The following is a 16,674-nucleotide window of genomic DNA, read 5'->3' as shown; positions in this document are numbered from 1 at the left end:
ATGGGACCTTTGGGTTAGCAGAGAAGTACCAGATATGCTATATGTGATAAAGAGTTTTCAAACAATGAGAACACAGTCTGATACAATTCACACTAAGATTAGACCAAACATAGACGCTAAAACTAGAAGGAACCCTAGGGACTATATCATCTAATCCTCTCATTTTACAGACAGGAAAACTGAGTCCTAGAGAAGTTAAACGATTGATCCAAAGGTTACACAGATGGCAAGTGGCCAAATGGAGACTTGAATTAAGTCCTTGAGCACGAAATCTACATCTCCTTTGACTGTTCCACACTGTTCTTTCTCTAATGACTTACAAGATATTATAGGGTCTTGTCATTAAGAATGTTGGTGATCATCGTACAGTAGTTATGTGGAAGTAAGTGCTCTTACAAGAGGGTTCTGAGTGATGAAATGTGAGACAAAAGAGACCTTTACCTGCAACATTGCATTTATACCAATCATTCTGGTGGGCATCATGGAGGTAATTCTGTGACAAATTCTTCCTTCAGACTTAAAACTAGAATTCTGGGTATGGAGGCTGCCTGACCTTGATAATAGCAATATGCATAGGACCTACTTTACCTGTGGGAGAGACAAACCAGGATTTAATTTCAGGGATTTTGGACTACAAAGCAGGCTTACTCAGGTTTCTGTTCTGCTTTTTAGAGGAGCTATCAGCTTTTTGGATCCTGATAACTAGTTTTCCAATGCAAGTAGAATTATGACTATTTCAGTAAAATTTGGGGGAACTTTCACTGCTCTAGTAATGAGGCAAAAGGTCAGTTTTGGAGTGTGTATCCAAGTCAAGTAATGCCTTGAAGAATGTATTACTTTCTCTCCCTCTGTCTGTCTCTCCCTCTGTCTCTGCTCTCCTTTCTCTCTTCTTTTCCCTTGGACTTTCCATTTCTGTTTTCTCCCTTTTGCCTTCTCTTTCTCCTCTTTCTGCTTCCCCTCCCCCTTCTTTCTTTCTGTTCCCCTCCCCGCTCTATTCCCTTTCCTTCCTTTCCTCTTCTCTCCTTTCCTTCTCTCTTCTCTATTCTTCTCCTCTCCCCTCCTCTCCTCTTCTTCCATTTCTCTTTAAGAGACTGCTTCTCATTTTAAATCCCTAGTACCTAGCACAGTGCCCGGCACTGCTTTTTGATTGATTGATCTCTCCGTGTGTGTTGCTCTTTGTCTCTCTACCTCTGTGTGCCTCTCTTTCACTCTCTTCCTTCTACTATATTTCTGATTGTTTCTTCCTCTTCTTTACTTTTCTTCCCTGGCTTGCATTTGGGCCCAGTTTTAATGAAGGCTGGGATGCTGGCAGGAGAAGGATGGGTAGCTTTGTTTAATGAGCCCATTCCAATGTGCTGTCTAATTGCTCCTTTATTTCTATTGTCAGTGCTTTGAATAACAAAGTTATTGGTATTTCACTAATTTTTCATGCTTGACTTAACGTATATTGGTAAATATGATGTCAGCTACAAAAAGGACCTTGGAGATGCACTTTGGGGAGATAGAGTTGAGCTTCTTAAATTTTTTTCTCCTTTCTCTGAGCAGTAATTATTCGTAGTAAATGAAAGTTCTGGGAACCGTTATTTCAAATGGATGTTTAACTACTTCCTTCCCAGTGGTGAAACAAATGCTAGCACTAAAACACAGGCAGGCTGAGGAGGAAATTAAAAATGTAGAAAGGAGTTGATTTTTTTAAAAAAAATTCTGGTTTGGGTCAGCACAATGATTTTTTCCAAAAATGTTGGTTTACCAAATGGGATGAGAAGACAGAGAGATTTTGAACACGTGCTGTGGCTTTGTTTGTTTGCCTGGTTTTTGAACCAGACTTATGATTTCCTTTGTAGAGGCAATATTGCGTAAGAAAACTCCTTTTACTGACCACTGGAGATCAATCAGCACTTGCTCTGTAAGGAATAATCTTAGAGTACTGATTACCTGGACCCTGAGAGGGGAAGAGGCTTGTTCAGTTATACAGCTAGTACCTGTCTGAGTGGGGACTCTGAATCCGGGCCAGCTCCTCTCCACTATATTGACACATTTCTCAAGTCTTTGCAGCCACTCTAGTTGTATAGTAACATTAATCAGGCTTCTGTTTTTCAAAAATTCAGTATAGAAATACTCTTGACAGTAATAATAATAACAAATGAAATTTACATAATATATGATATATAAATGTGATTATAATGACATAATATATTTGAAGATCTGAAAAGTCCAGCTTCAAGTTATATAAATAATTAAAGTGTGCACTTTGGGGGGAAAATGCTTATCATATGGGTCAACAAATTTCTCCCAACCTAAAATGACAGCCATCAGTTCAACTAATTCTTCCTGGTCAAAATCTCCCCGGGTCACCATTCTAAGCACCGTCTGTCCTGTAAACGAGCAGGTAACTAGTGGCCTGCATTTTTTTTTTCTTCTGTCACAGGACATATTGTTGTAGAGAATTGGAACCCTTCTGGCACTACCTGGGGAGACTGCCTCTGGGAGAATTCCAGGGCTTTGCTGGTTTATTTCTCTGTTTTCAATCCTCCTCCCCGCTCCCCGCCCTCATCCCCAGAAAAACACCGCGTCTCGATGTCAAAGTCCGAATGCTGCGGGGTGGGTATCTGGGGAGAGCAAGACAGACATCTCAGACCCAAAGTGCGGCTGCGCTTGGAGCTGAGCCCGCTTCTTCAGGAAGCAGGGCACTAGGGGACCGGGTTCTTGCATCAGTTGCCGAGGTTCTTTCATCAGGTTGCTCTGACAATGAGTCAGGAATAACTACCCTCGAAAACTGATGCAACCGCGCGGTTGGGGCTGGCTGCAAAGGGAGTTAATATTATCCCCGTGAAAGGGAGGAAAGAAGGGCAAAAAAGAAAAAAAAGCACTGTTTTGATACTTTGAATTAAATTTTCCAGGCGCCTGTGCTTTAATTTAATGCCACCGTAGAGGGAATATTCAGTCGCTTAGAGGAAAAATAGCTTCAGCTTTCTACAATTTTGGCTATTCTTAGGCTTCTTAAAATGAGTGAAGTAGAGAGAGAATCACTGAATGGTAGAGGTAGGGGGACATTCTTTAGAAATCATCTATTCCACCCTCCTCATTTTACAGATGAGGAAATGGGATCAGAGAGGTTAAGGACCTTGCCTTGAGGTCAGAAGCCTAGCGTATTTTCCTTGATTAGAAATAAAGACTTTCTGTGGAGCAGGCTCACCTAAGTTCATCTACTTTGCCAACTGGATTTTCGTTCGTGAATGTCAGGGTTCCTGTTTCCATGACATGAACATGGACACTTTTTTGTAAAAGTGAGTCAGTGTGCAGTAAAGTCGTTCCTCTTTTTAATCAGATTATACACATTCTTAGCTGGAGGGGCTGTAAAGATTAAATGATATAATGTAGGTAAAATTCTTGATAGGTCTGAAAGTGCAACATAAGTGGCATTTATAACAACAACAATAATAATAACTATTCATATTTTCTCTCTTTTTTCCCCAATGGCAGGTAGAAACAATCCTAGAGCAAGTTATCATCCTGACCTTCTTTTATACTTAGTGTTCTGTGTACTATTGAAAAGGCAGATGAGATAACTCCTTTTTTAATTGAATAAAAATATTGGGAGGTGGATTCATCTTCTACAGAATCACAGATAATTCAAGATAATTCCAGCGGCATACAGGATGATGGGGATGGCATGTATCCCACCCTATTCTCATGTGATTTTGATTTCTTCTGATATTTTCTGTATTTTGAAAGATTTTCCTTCCACATGGTTTACAGATTATAAATATTTGATATGGAAGTGTCTGTTAAAATCTTGTTCTTAAGTTTTTCTGAATCAATGTTACGTCAGGGCAACTGTGGGCCACAGTTTGGTCTATGATATTGGTCCAGTTTCTGCATCGTTTGTTGGCTGAGTTCTTCAGGATATGTTGAGCTCTGTATTTGCAGTATGGGGTCTTGTCATCTGTCAGTCCATTAAAGATAGTGAGCTTTTGCTGTGAAATTCTAGTCACAAAGGCATTTTTGCTAGGTGTTCTGTAGGTACTAAAGTTTTACGGTAGGCAGTGATGGGTTGCAGTTTCTATTGTTTCTTGCCTAATCCACATCGATCATTACATCTAGGCTCCTTAATGATAAATATAACATTCCTGTAATTTCTGGAGTCGGTGAACTGGTCCTGAATTGCCATCATAAACCTCTTCATTTCAATAAAAAAAATCCACATGATTCGTAGTTCAGAGTATACTCTATGCTGAGTTTTTGAAACACAAAATCTCAGGGCCTGTTTGGAATTAAAATTTAGAATAAAAATTTAATTCAAAGGCTTGCTGTTTAACAGTGGGTGTTGGGTTTAGGGGTAGGGTGAGGGGGCTAAAGAAGCAAAGCTCAGGCAGAGTAGCTGGGATGGACTCTGGCAACCCTAGGATAAGGAGTAGAGAGAATTTAGGTGAGACCAGTGTTGCAGTTGGCACTGGTGTATAGGTGACAAAGTAGCTAATCTTTGGTAATATTCATTGGCTAGTGTTTTAGAGTCAAGCACTCCCAGAAGTGGAGAAGCAGCTTAGTGGTGGTCTGGGCCTCCTTTACATTTCCTTCTGTGTGGCACTGGCTGCTGACCTCTAGGAAAGACAATCGGCAGCTTGTGGGAGCTTGGGTGGTATGTTTATTTTCCCCAGGCATCTGAATGTAGATCTAAGATTGGACCCTTTGCTACTCATTCATTCATTCACTTGATAAACATTTATTAAGGCCTATTACATGCAAAGTATAATGCTAGATTCTAAATATCTGATGCAGAAAACATAGGTTCATATGCATATATATATTCATACATGTAATATAACTACATAACACAAATATATAAATAAGTAATATAAATACACATAGTATAAATATATAACATAAATATATTAAATAACAACATATGATAATATAAATGTATAATAAGATATGATACACAAATACATAATATTCTGTTCTAGGAGTCTCCCACCTCTCTGCCATGAGGGAAGAGATGTTTCACTTCGACATAATAGAATTTGCTGAGAGAGAGAGAGCACTATCAATTTGGAGGATGAGGAAAGTCTTCCTGTAGGAGGTGACACCTTAGTTGAACCTTGAAGGAAGCCAAGGATTCTATTCTGGAGCCTGAGCACAGGGGTAGATCAAGGAAAGGATTGGAGTAATGAAGCCGCATGTTGCAGATTTAGTCTCCAGGTGCAGATGTGATCCTACGGGATTGAGGTCAATCCTCCATCTCTAGAGAAAGGTCATTACATCAGGGTGAATTGTTGTGCTTTATTTGCTTTGGCAAATTCAAAGCAATTGAGGATGCTTGCAAATAAAAGACCCAAGTTATTACTTTGAATCAGCACAAAAGATCATGCTGGCCTTTTTGATCATGAAGATTTATTCACTAAACAAACACATGCAAGGAACCGTGATAGCTGCTATGAGGAATACAAAGTCGTACAGAAGAAATAAGCAACTATAAGAGTACTAAGCACCCTTTTCCTTCTAAAGCTGTTGGGCAATGTAAAAATGAAAGGCTCACAGAGCTGCCTCTACCCTGAAGCATGCTCTCCTGCTCAGTGAGTCCCTGACCAGGATTGCCACTTCAGGAGGGGCCCCAGCTAAGCTCTCTTCACTCTCAGTTCAACCCCCTCTCTGGACTGCTTTACCTCCTCACCTGTAGCCATGCGCTCACTCAGGTATTCTCCTCCACTCCTTCCTTCACTCTCTGGCTCCCTTTCATGTATTGTCTTTCCCTATTAGAATGTAAACTCTTTGAGAGTTGGAACTGTTTTTTTTTTTTAATTTGAATCCCTAACATTTAGCCTAGTGCCTGGCAAATAGCAAGCACTTGATAAATGCTATTATCTATCTATTTATCTATCTATCGATAGATATGTCTGTCTATCTATCTATCTATCTATCTATCTATGCAACTAGGTGATACAGCGGATAGAGCACTGGGCTTGGAATCAGGAAGACTCATCTTCATGAGTTCAAATACAGCCTCAGATACTTACTAGCTGTGTGACCCTGGAAAAGTCACTTAATCCTGTTTGCTTTGGTTTCCTCATCTGTAAAATGAATTGGAGAAGGAAATGGCAAACCACTCCAGTATCTTTGTGAAGAAAACCCCCAATGGGGTCACAAAGAATCTGAAATAACTCAGTAATGACATCCATTCATCTATCTATCTATATTATCTGTCTGTCTGTCTGTCTGTCTATCTGTCTATCTGTCTATCTACCTTGCCATCTTGAACTTAACATACTGATGCAATGAATGGCCAGTTCCCAGAGGCATCATGGAATAGTGGGGATAGTGCGTAGAGTGCTGGTCTTGGAACCAGGAAGACCTGGGTTCAAATCTCTCCTCAGACACTTACTAGTTGTGTGACACTGGACAAGTCACTTAACTTATTTATGTCCCAGTTTCCTCATCTGTAAAATGAAGGGCCTGGATTCAATAGACTCAAAGGTTTCTTTCAGCTTTAAACATATGATCCTATGATCCTCAGCTTCTAATTCACCTTTAATTGTTATTTTAAAGGCTATCAACTAAGTCAGTCATTGCTATTTGCTTATTTTGGCTGAGTGATCAAAACATATCACTAGTGTTTAGAGTGCAAATATTTGGAATAGGCAAGTGTGACAGATCTCTCTGAAAAACCAGAATGGATTCTGTGGGACTCTGACCTTGAACTCAGCTTTAACTGGTTTGGCTTTTAGTTGGCTGGCTAAAAGCTCTCAGGTTCTCTGTTAAACATGTCCCTCAACAAAACACCATAATAATTCCCTGTGCTTTCTCCCTTAAGTACTTTTCTTTCTGCATCTTTTTATGTATTCTAAGGATAAGAAATTGGACCTCATGGAAAAAAGTTGTGAATATTGAAAATGATAGGGAATGAGTAGAATTCTTTCTAAGGCGTGGAGGTGAGAGGTACGATAAAACCAATCCTTTCCAGAATCTTGAGATACTGTCGTCCCTGTGTAGACCCTCTGAAGACTCTGATTATTCCTATGCTTAATCCACTAGGAGACATATTAACCATGTTAGTGAAGTATGGTGAGCATTTATTTATAAGCTCATCTCCAGCCTCATATCACAAAATCTTAAATATTTATATTAGAGACCAATATGAAAAGTATCATATGTATGATACTAATCCCTATAGAAATGTATAGAGCAGAGGGACTATCTGCTCTTTGCTGGCTGGGATGTTTAGTAGGGTATCATGGAGGAGGTGAGGTCTGACCTGGGGCTTGAAGGATTGACAATAATGGGGGGAATAGGTTGGGGAAAGCAGAAGGAAATAGCTTGAGCAAAGATGGCCAAGCACCATGTGTTGGATAGTGACTAGGCTGGAGTGAAGGGTCTTTGCTAGTGACAAGTGATAGATGAGGTTGGAAAGGTAGATTGGGGCCAGTTTGAGGAGGGTCCTAAATACTAGATTAAGGAGTTTCGACTCTATTCTGCAGGCAACTGTCGGGGGAGGGGCAGTACTGGAAGTTTTTGAGCTAAGGCGTGAAATAATCAAAGTTGTGTTGTAAGAAGATTAATTGGGTAGTGGTATGCATAAAAGACGGAAATTGGAGAGAAATTGGAGTCAGTCAGACCAGTTAAGAGGTTTTTGAAATAATCTGGGTATGAAATAATAAAGACTTGAAATAAGATGATGTCAGTGGAAATGTAAAGGAAGGGAAGAGTGTAAGAGATACAGTGGTGTGTTGATAAATATTTGATAACTGGTGCTTTGAGGAAAAAAAGTGCATATGACATACTTTTAAAATTTAATCTGCATTACCATCTCCCACATTATTTTCATAAGTCTAGAAATCAGCCAAACAATAAATCAAGTCCTGATTTGTAGCATTTGTTGATTTCTAAGCTGTAAATGCTTGAATTGAAAATTTAACAATCAGCTCTTAATAGTGCTGGCTCCAGTCCATCTCTAAAGAGATAACATCAGATTTAAAAACAACTAAGTGTTTTTATAATTTTGGAAAGGAAAGGGCCTATGAAAAGAATTTTCCTCCCTTTTCCCACAATCTGTTTTTCTCTCTTTCTCTTTTTTCCTACCTGTTTCTCTTCTCTCCCCTGCCTTTTCCCCTCTTGTTCTGGCATACATTTTTGCAGTGGTTAACGCCACAATGATTTAACAGTCATTGAGTGAATAGTTCTTTCACAAGGTAAAGTTCTTCCTTCCTTCCTTCCTTCCTTCCTTCCTTCCTTCCTTTCTTTCTTTCTTTCGAGATTACTGGAATGTGATGCTATGAAATATCTGACACTTGACCCTGTATTTTAGGGAGAGGCCAATAAGTCACTGCAAGAAAAAACAAAGAAAAGGGTACCTTTAAAAAAATCTAATGAAATCACAAACAGCAAATTTCCAGTGGCCCAGGAGACTAATTAGCCCCTTGGGGCAATGGTCTCTGGTATTCTGTTTTAATCACTACTGTAGAAATTCTCTCATGTCAGTGTGCTTACTTTCATTAATAGTGCAGAATCTCTTACCGACGTTCACCAGAGCATGAAGCCTATCCCTCTGGGCATGTCTTATGAATGGAAGTGTGACCAGTGGATGGCTCCAGAAACTTTTTCCAAATTCCAAAATTTGTGAGTTTTATCTCTCAAGGCTAAAGATCTAATCTAGAGATTCCATGGTAAAAAATAACAGTAAATTCATGAAAGAAGGTTCAATTCCTTTCTTGAAAGGTGCAGAAGTGAAGTGGATTTCAAAAAACCTGGAAAGACTTACATGAACTGATACTGAGTGAAGCAAGCAGAACCAGGAGAACATTGCTCCCAATAACAGCAACATTGTGCAATGACCTACCTTGATAGACTTAGCTTTTCTCAGCAATGCAATGATCTAAGACAATCCCAAGACTCATGATAAAAATGCTATCCACATCCAGAGAAAGAACTATGGAGTCTGAATGCAGATCGAAGCATACTATTTGCTCTTTCTCTTTTTTATCTTTCTCATGGTTTTCCCCTTTTGTTCTGATTCTTCTTTCACAACATGAGTAATGTGGAAATATTTTTAATGTGATTGTATATGTATAGCCTATATGAGGTTGCATGCTGTCTTGGGCGGGGGGAGGGAGTGAGGGGGAAAATTTAGAACTCAAAATCTTATAAAAGTGAATGCTGAAAACTAAAAAAAATGTACAATTGAAAAAGAAAGGTGCAGAAGTGACAAGATTCCACCAGGATGATTGTTTGTTGACTATTAAAAAGCATTTGGCAGGTTGAGCAAAATGCCTTAAAGATTTTCTTCCAAAAAGGTATCGCAGTGATAATACAGTGTCACAATGATATCCAAGAAACATGCAAAGACCTAGAGAAAGGCCTTTTTATGGGTTGGGCAATTCCTTTATGAAGGATTTATGGAAGGAGATGATCAAGAGGAGCATAGCATATTGAGACATGAACAATGCTGGAATTTGTTTTGCTGAGAAAGTGATTAGTAATAGGGTTGTAAAGAAAAGAAAAAAAGGGGTCATTAAATTATTGTATAAAAATGCACAGCAGAGAACAGAAGAAAACCTAGAAGGAACACAGACCAACAGAACAGCTTTGAGAGTTACATGTTTACTTTGTTATGTCCTTAAAAAAAAGTGAGCTATACATAAAAGATTTGCAGTTTGATGTACAATGCTCTTTCTATCCTACTTTCTATATGGAAATGTTCATTTTATTTGGTGCTTGTTAAGTTCAGAAAGAAAAAGATAAAATTTTTAAAAGCACAGAATGAGAAAGAAGTGATGCATTTTATCTGTATACATTATCTCATTTGATCTTTATAACAATTCTGTGAGGTAACTACCATCATTACCTCCATTTTATAGATGAGAAAACTGCAGCTTAAAGAGTTTAAGTTATTTACTTTTGGCCACATAGATGGTCTTTGAATCTAGGTCTTCCTGATGACAAACTCAACATTCTATCACTATGCCACACTGTTTCCACAAGACCCCTAATCAGAATATAGCTATTTGTAGAATTCACTTTCAGGTATGTTGTCCCAAAGTTTGTTCCCAGGGAGTCATAAATAAATCACAAAGCAATTAGTAGTCAACCCTCCAGATCAGCTTGTCAGTGGAGCAGCATCCATGCATACATTAAAACACATAGGATTCACCAGAATATAAATTTCTTAGACAGTGACTGCCTTTGCCTCTTTTTTTAATCCTCAGGGCTTAGCATTTAATAAATTCTCATTGCTTGCTTGCTTGATTGATGTAGGAGACACCTGGACAGTATATTATAGAACTGTATAGTTCGCAGGAATTTAGTTGCTAACTGGAAAAAATTCCTACCTTTTCTTTTCTTTTCTCCCTTTTTTCTCTTTTCTTCTTTTATTTCTTTTCCTTAATTTTCTTTTTTTTCTTTTAACTTCTGTCACTTCTTTCCTTTCCCTAAAACTCTAGCAATTGGGAAGAATGTATTGCTTGGAGTCAAATTTGTAATTTTATCCTTAGAATTTGAAGATCTTTGATTTTTCTTTCTAAAGGTAAAACATTTCCCCCTTAGGGTTCAACTAAGTAAAAATCCACTTCTGAAATAAGATTTGTTCTGCCAGCTTCCTAAAGACAGGAATGCCTTCTGCTTCACTTTGTAATAATCCCTTGAACTAACATCAGAATCATTTTATGCCTATTATTGGCTTTATCTTTATTGCTTAGTGTCTGTTGGAGGGATGAGCAATGTGCCAATTCATGATTTAAGGTCATATTTATGTTCCTATTATCAAAGCTAATAATTTGTCTAAAGTGTTTCCCTTTGATAAAAATCATCAGAATCATTCCTCATCCACCCTCATGGGTAAAAGTAAGTGTGTTTGACTTTTTTCCACAAGCACTTGTAAATTTCTTTAATCTTGAGTTGTATAGCAGGGACACAGACTAAATCAGCACTTTTAATGTGCAGTCTATAATTAAGGCAGGCATAAGGCATGACTTAAGATAACAAATGGTTATCCTTCACAATAAAATAGAGTCACAGATAATAAGGGCTGGAAGGAAACTTTGAGATCATTTTGTCTCTCTTATTTTATTGGAATATTTTAGTATCATCTTCATTTCAAAATTTTCCTTACCCCATCCTCCACCACAGAGCCATCCATTGTTAGAAAGATATTAAAAGAATGATGAAAAAAAAATCAATTCAGTAAAATCTGTCAATATATCAGCTGTATCAGATAGTAATACAATATTCCATATACAAAGTCACTTACCTTTACAAAAAAGGGAGAGAGGTACATTTTATCCACTCTTCTCTGGGACCAAACCTGCCATTATAATCATGTAGTATTCAATTTTTTTGTCCTTTCCCATTACATTTTTATGATCAATCAATTAGTATTTATTAAATGCTTACTATATAGCAGGTATTGTACTGGGAGTTGGGAATTCAAGCGCAAAAATGAAGCTATGTCTATTTGCAATGACTTTACATTCTAATGATGGAGACACAAGTATATATAATATGCATATATATATATCAATAAATGTACATAGCATAAATATAAAGTTAATAAAAACAAATATGCACAAAGTGGTTAAATGCAAGACAATTTGAAAGGGAGAGTGCTCCCACTTGGAGGATCAGGAAAGGCTTCATGCAGAAGATGCTACCTGAGCTGCATCTAAAGAAAGAGGGAGGCTCTGAGGTGAGGTCAGGGCATTCTAGAAATGGGTGATGGCCTGGGGAAAGGAGGAGAAGAGGCCACTTTGGCTGGGCCACAGAGTAGGAGAGGGAGGATGATGTCTGATGAGGCTGGAAGGATAGTTTGGGGCCAGATTTTACAGGATTTTAAAAGCCAAACAGAGGAGTTTATATTTTTTTCCTACAGGCAAAAGGAAATTACCAGAACTGGTTGAGTAAGGAAGCCACTTGATCAGATCTTCACTTAAGTAAAGTTACTTTTACCTCAGTGTGTAGGGTAGTTTGGGGTGGGGTGAGACTTGAGGCAGGGAAACCAATTAGGAGGCTACCGTCATAACCCAGGGGAGAAGTGATGAGTACCTTAACTAAGGTGAGAGCTATGTGAAGGCAGAACTAAAGAGAGCTGCTGTGAAGGCAGTCATTATGCCTATCGGTTTGGTTTTTTTTTGGTTCTGTTTTTATGGTTCACTTTTCATGAATTCATATAAGTCTTTTTAGTCTTCTCTGAATTCTTTAGATTTGTTATTTCTTATGGTAAAGTAATATTCTATCATATTCATGTACCATGATGTGTTTAGCCATTCCCCAGTTGATAGCATCTCTTTTCTTCTAGTTCTTTGCTAGGGAAAAAAGTTGTTATGAAAATTTTGGTGTATTTGGTAAGACTTTTGGCAAGACCTTTGTTTCCGATCTTTAACTTCCTTGGGGTATACGTACATGTCTAGCAGTGAGATCTCTGGGTCAAAGGGCATAGAAATTTTTGTCACTTTCTTAGCATAATTCCAAATTGCTTTCCAGAATATTTGGACCAGTTCATAGCTCCACCAGGAGTGCCTTAGTGTACTTGTCTTTCTATAACCTTTCCACTGTTTACTCTTTCTATCCTTTGTCATTTTTGCCAATTTGCTCTGTGTAAAGTGAAACATCAGAATTGTTTCGATTTGTATTTCTTTTATTATTAGTCATTTGGAGCAATTGCTCATATGATTTTACTAATTTGCAAATCTTATAAGAATAGTTTGCTCTTATTAATTCAAGCCAAGTCAACAAACATTTGTTGAGGGACTACTATGCACCAAGGGCTATCCTAAGCATCGGGGAGACAAAGGTAAAAACATGATTCTTGCCCTCAAAGAGCTCACAATCCAATGTGGGAGACAAAACAGCTATGTACAAACAAGAAATTGGCAGGATTAGCTGAAGGTAATCATACTGTAGAATTAAGGGCAACTGGGAAAGGCTTCTTGTAGAAGCTGGGACTTGAGTTGAGTCTTGAAGGGAGCCAGGAAAGCCAGGAGGTGGAGATGAGGAGGGACAGCATTTCAGGTAGGAGGGATAGTAGGTGAAAATGCATAGCCTTTGATATATGTCAGTTCCCTATGTTTCTTGGATGTCTAAGATCTTTGATGCATAGCTATTTCCCTCAGTGAACACTTTCCCTTCCAATCAGGAATGCACTGGGTTTGTTCATGCAAAAGTTTTTCCATTTCATGTCTAACTACCAGGTTTTAATGTTGAACAGGGCAGGATCAGCTGTCAATCACTCCTGCTCTTGGATGCCTGAGAATGCCAGAGAAACTTGTTACTCATCTCTTTGTGGATGGAACTTCCCTAGCAACACCCTTCTTTCTGAGGTAGCTTTTTTCCCTAGCACCTCACTCTCCCTCCTTACAGGCAAATTTTACTTTTCAAGCTTAGTCCTGGCTGCGTAGCTAACATCTAGAGGAAAAGGCAAACAGCTGCCATTTTCTAATCCCCAAATCATCTTTGTGGCTGCTGGCTTGTGTGTACCAGTATTACCTGGTCCTAAGGATTGCTCTTTCTTTCTCTCTCAAATAAGCTTACATCTCATAAATATGTGATTCCAAACTCCAATTCCAAACTCCAAGTCAGTTTGCATTGGCAAACCTCTCAGAGGTTTGACCCTCCTCCTGCTATTCTCTCTGTATCACTGAAGTAATCAGAAGTGACATTTATTTGATAGATCTCTGCTTTTAATATAGTTTCAATGCACAACAAGAACCCTCCAAAATACTTCTTAATGAAATAGTAGCTTTGAATGAGGTCATTCAGTTTGCAGCTGGGAAGAGGCTTTTCTCTGCCTCATATCCCCATTCTCTGTTGGGATGGGTAAGAGCAAGAAGTATGTAAGGGCAAATACAAGGGGATGGGTCTCTTGTCTCTTTCAGGGGAACCCCAAACTAGTTTTTTCGTAGAAATCCATGGTTTATTGTCTGATGGACAGTAGCAGGCTCTAGAATCTCTTCTCTGCATTGCAATGTCTTATTGCCTAGGGTGTCTCCTAGGCCTTCTGCTGACATCTTGAACACAGGCTGGAAAAGTTCAACATAGGGACTCTAGTTGAAGTTCCTGCTGGCTCCCAGCTACAGCAACACTGCTGCCATTTTCCACCATTTTGGAGGTCAAAGTCCCTCTCCTCTCTGGGGACATGGGGAGAGGACTTTTGCCTCTCCAAAACCAATTAGAACCTCAAGGTGCCCAGACCAAAAGTTACCAGTGCTCCCTCTAACTCCCAGACCTCCAATCTTCACTGGTTTCTGGGAGGAGTGGAAGGATTAGATAATCAAAATTATCTGTTTAACTTTTGGTGATTGTCTCTATTCCTTACTGGTTAAGAATTCTCCTCTTAGCTGTAGCTGTAATCTTATGGCCTCACCTTATTGCCTTATCTTATGCCTGATCTCATTTTCTTCACAATGAAAAAAATTAGTGGCCTTTTATATTCAGATCTCATATCTACTTTGAGCCTACTATAGCATATGGTGTAAGATATTGTTTTCAGCCTATTTCCTGTCAAACTATCTTCCAGTTTTCCTAGAAGTTCTTTACAAATAGGAAAACTCCCTTGTTTTAAAAGATGAGGAAACTAAAATGAAGAGGGGAAGTGACTTTCTTAAGGTCACACAGCACAAATTTCCAGTTAAAGATGGTCATTGGATCTTAGTCATTACAGTTCATTTCTCAGTTCTTGTATCCATTAATACAGGGTACTTGATTTGACCATTTGTAATGACAATTTAGATTTGAAGGTCTTTCCCACCCATTAACAGGCCATGTGACCTGCTTACCTCACAGGAAGCCCAAGTCACATGTGATGGGAGGAGCTTGCTGAGAGGGAAAGGAAATCGTGTCACAGGAAATGCTCAGAGCAGTTAGAGCTGAGGGAGAGAGCAGACCTGCTGTGCTGTGCTGTGAGTGAGTTTGTGGGAAGGCCCCAGTAGGGGGGTGGATGGTTTTGGGATGCTGTGGCTCCATGCTGTGATACTGTGATTTAAGTTCCTTGCTGTTATGATGTATTGGACTTATTGGTTGTGGGATCTTGTCCTCTGGTGTCCGAATAAATGTTTTACTTCTACCTTCTATATGGAGAGTCTCTCATATTTTGCAGTACAGAATTACCTAGGCGTATTCATATTCGTCAGTGTTGTGTTTATTGCCTTGCTAATACACTGTTTATTCAACAAAAATGTATTAGGTGCCTATCATGTTCCAGGACTTAGGGTTAGATGGGAAGTTAGAGGCTCATTAGTGAAATCCTCTGATTTTAGAGATGAAGAAATTGAAGGTCAGAGGAGTGATTTGCTCAAGGTCACTCAGGTAATAAGTGGCAGACCTGGGATTGAAACCCAGGTCCTCTGGCTCCAAAGGGCACTGCTTCTTTCACTAGCATAGCTCTAAGTCAACGATTCATGAATTTGCACTTTTCCCCTAGTAACAACCATACGGCATCTCTGTTACAAAGCTGGTAGCATTACTTACATATTGTGGATGAAGAAATCAAGGCATCGGTCATTAAATAAAGCCTCCTTCTCCTATAAAACTAGTTAACAGCAGCAGTCAACCTAGAAACCTCTTGAACTCATGAATCCCAGCAGCATTTTCAAAGCATTTTGTGTAATATTACAGACTAGTCATTTAACCGTTGACATGAACCAGCTGTATGCTGTTATTGTATTATTTGTTAGCACTGAATGATGTGGTGTCAGAAGGAGGCTCAAAAGTATCTTTATCTTCTCAACAGGGAGCAGTGGAGTCAAGGAGGTTATGTAATACATCATCTCTTTCCTGGAAGCTTGATTTGTTTCAGTGCCTGTCCTTTAGTCCTTGCAAAGTAAAGATTTTGATTCTTTTTATTTCTGTTTGCAATGTTGTTCCTCTCCTCTCCCCACTGGTAGTAATTATAGTATAGCTCTCTTTTCACTCTTTAGAAAGGAACATTTTGCCAATACAAGTGCTGTGCTACACAAATTCCTTATCATCTGCTTCAAGAATAACTTATTTTGGGGACCTGTGAAAATCTCTGTGGAGTGGTAAGGCTGATTCTAGGTTTTGTTAGTGAGATATCCAAAATGAAAATCACTCAAATTTATTTCAGTCCACATTTTCTATGGCAATGTTTCCCCATCCTGCTTTTGTGACAACCATGGTGTCCTCACATAGCAAAGCTTTTAGGAAGTTCTGAATTCTCAAAACAAAATTCATTTCATTATATTCATTTTATTCCATAATCCTTTTTCTTGGAGAGTTGTCTTTTTACAGTGTTACATTTGTTAGATATATATTTTCCCAACAGTCTCAGTTAAATGATTATTTGATTAACCTTTTTTATTCTTATTATTACTGTTACTAACTCAAACTAAACCGAATCACTCTTAACAAAATTCCTACATCTTATACTATGTAGGTTCATTATCTTTGGACTTCCCTCAGAAATGGAGACTTTGTTTTGGGTCTTGTTCTTTCTCTTCTTCTAATCTCCTTTTTGTTGTTGTTAATTTAAAAAAACCTTCTGAAACATTTATTCATTTAGCTGAAAAAGTGTTATGAAGTTCAGTTAGGAACTGCCTTATATTGATTTGAGAAATGTGAATTGTCTTAAAAACCTATATTAGATTTGAGGACTTGTTTTTTTCATATATATTTTTATTATTTAATATTTTCAGTTTTCAACATTGATTTCCCCAAGATTTTAAGTCACAGATTTTC

The sequence above is a fragment of the Trichosurus vulpecula genome, chromosome 1 (assembly GCF_011100635.1).
Source record: "Trichosurus vulpecula isolate mTriVul1 chromosome 1, mTriVul1.pri, whole genome shotgun sequence".
Lineage (NCBI taxonomy): Eukaryota > Metazoa > Chordata > Mammalia > Diprotodontia > Phalangeridae > Trichosurus > Trichosurus vulpecula.
The sequence above is the reverse complement of the archived record's forward strand: the minus strand, read 5'-3'. Positions refer to the sequence as shown.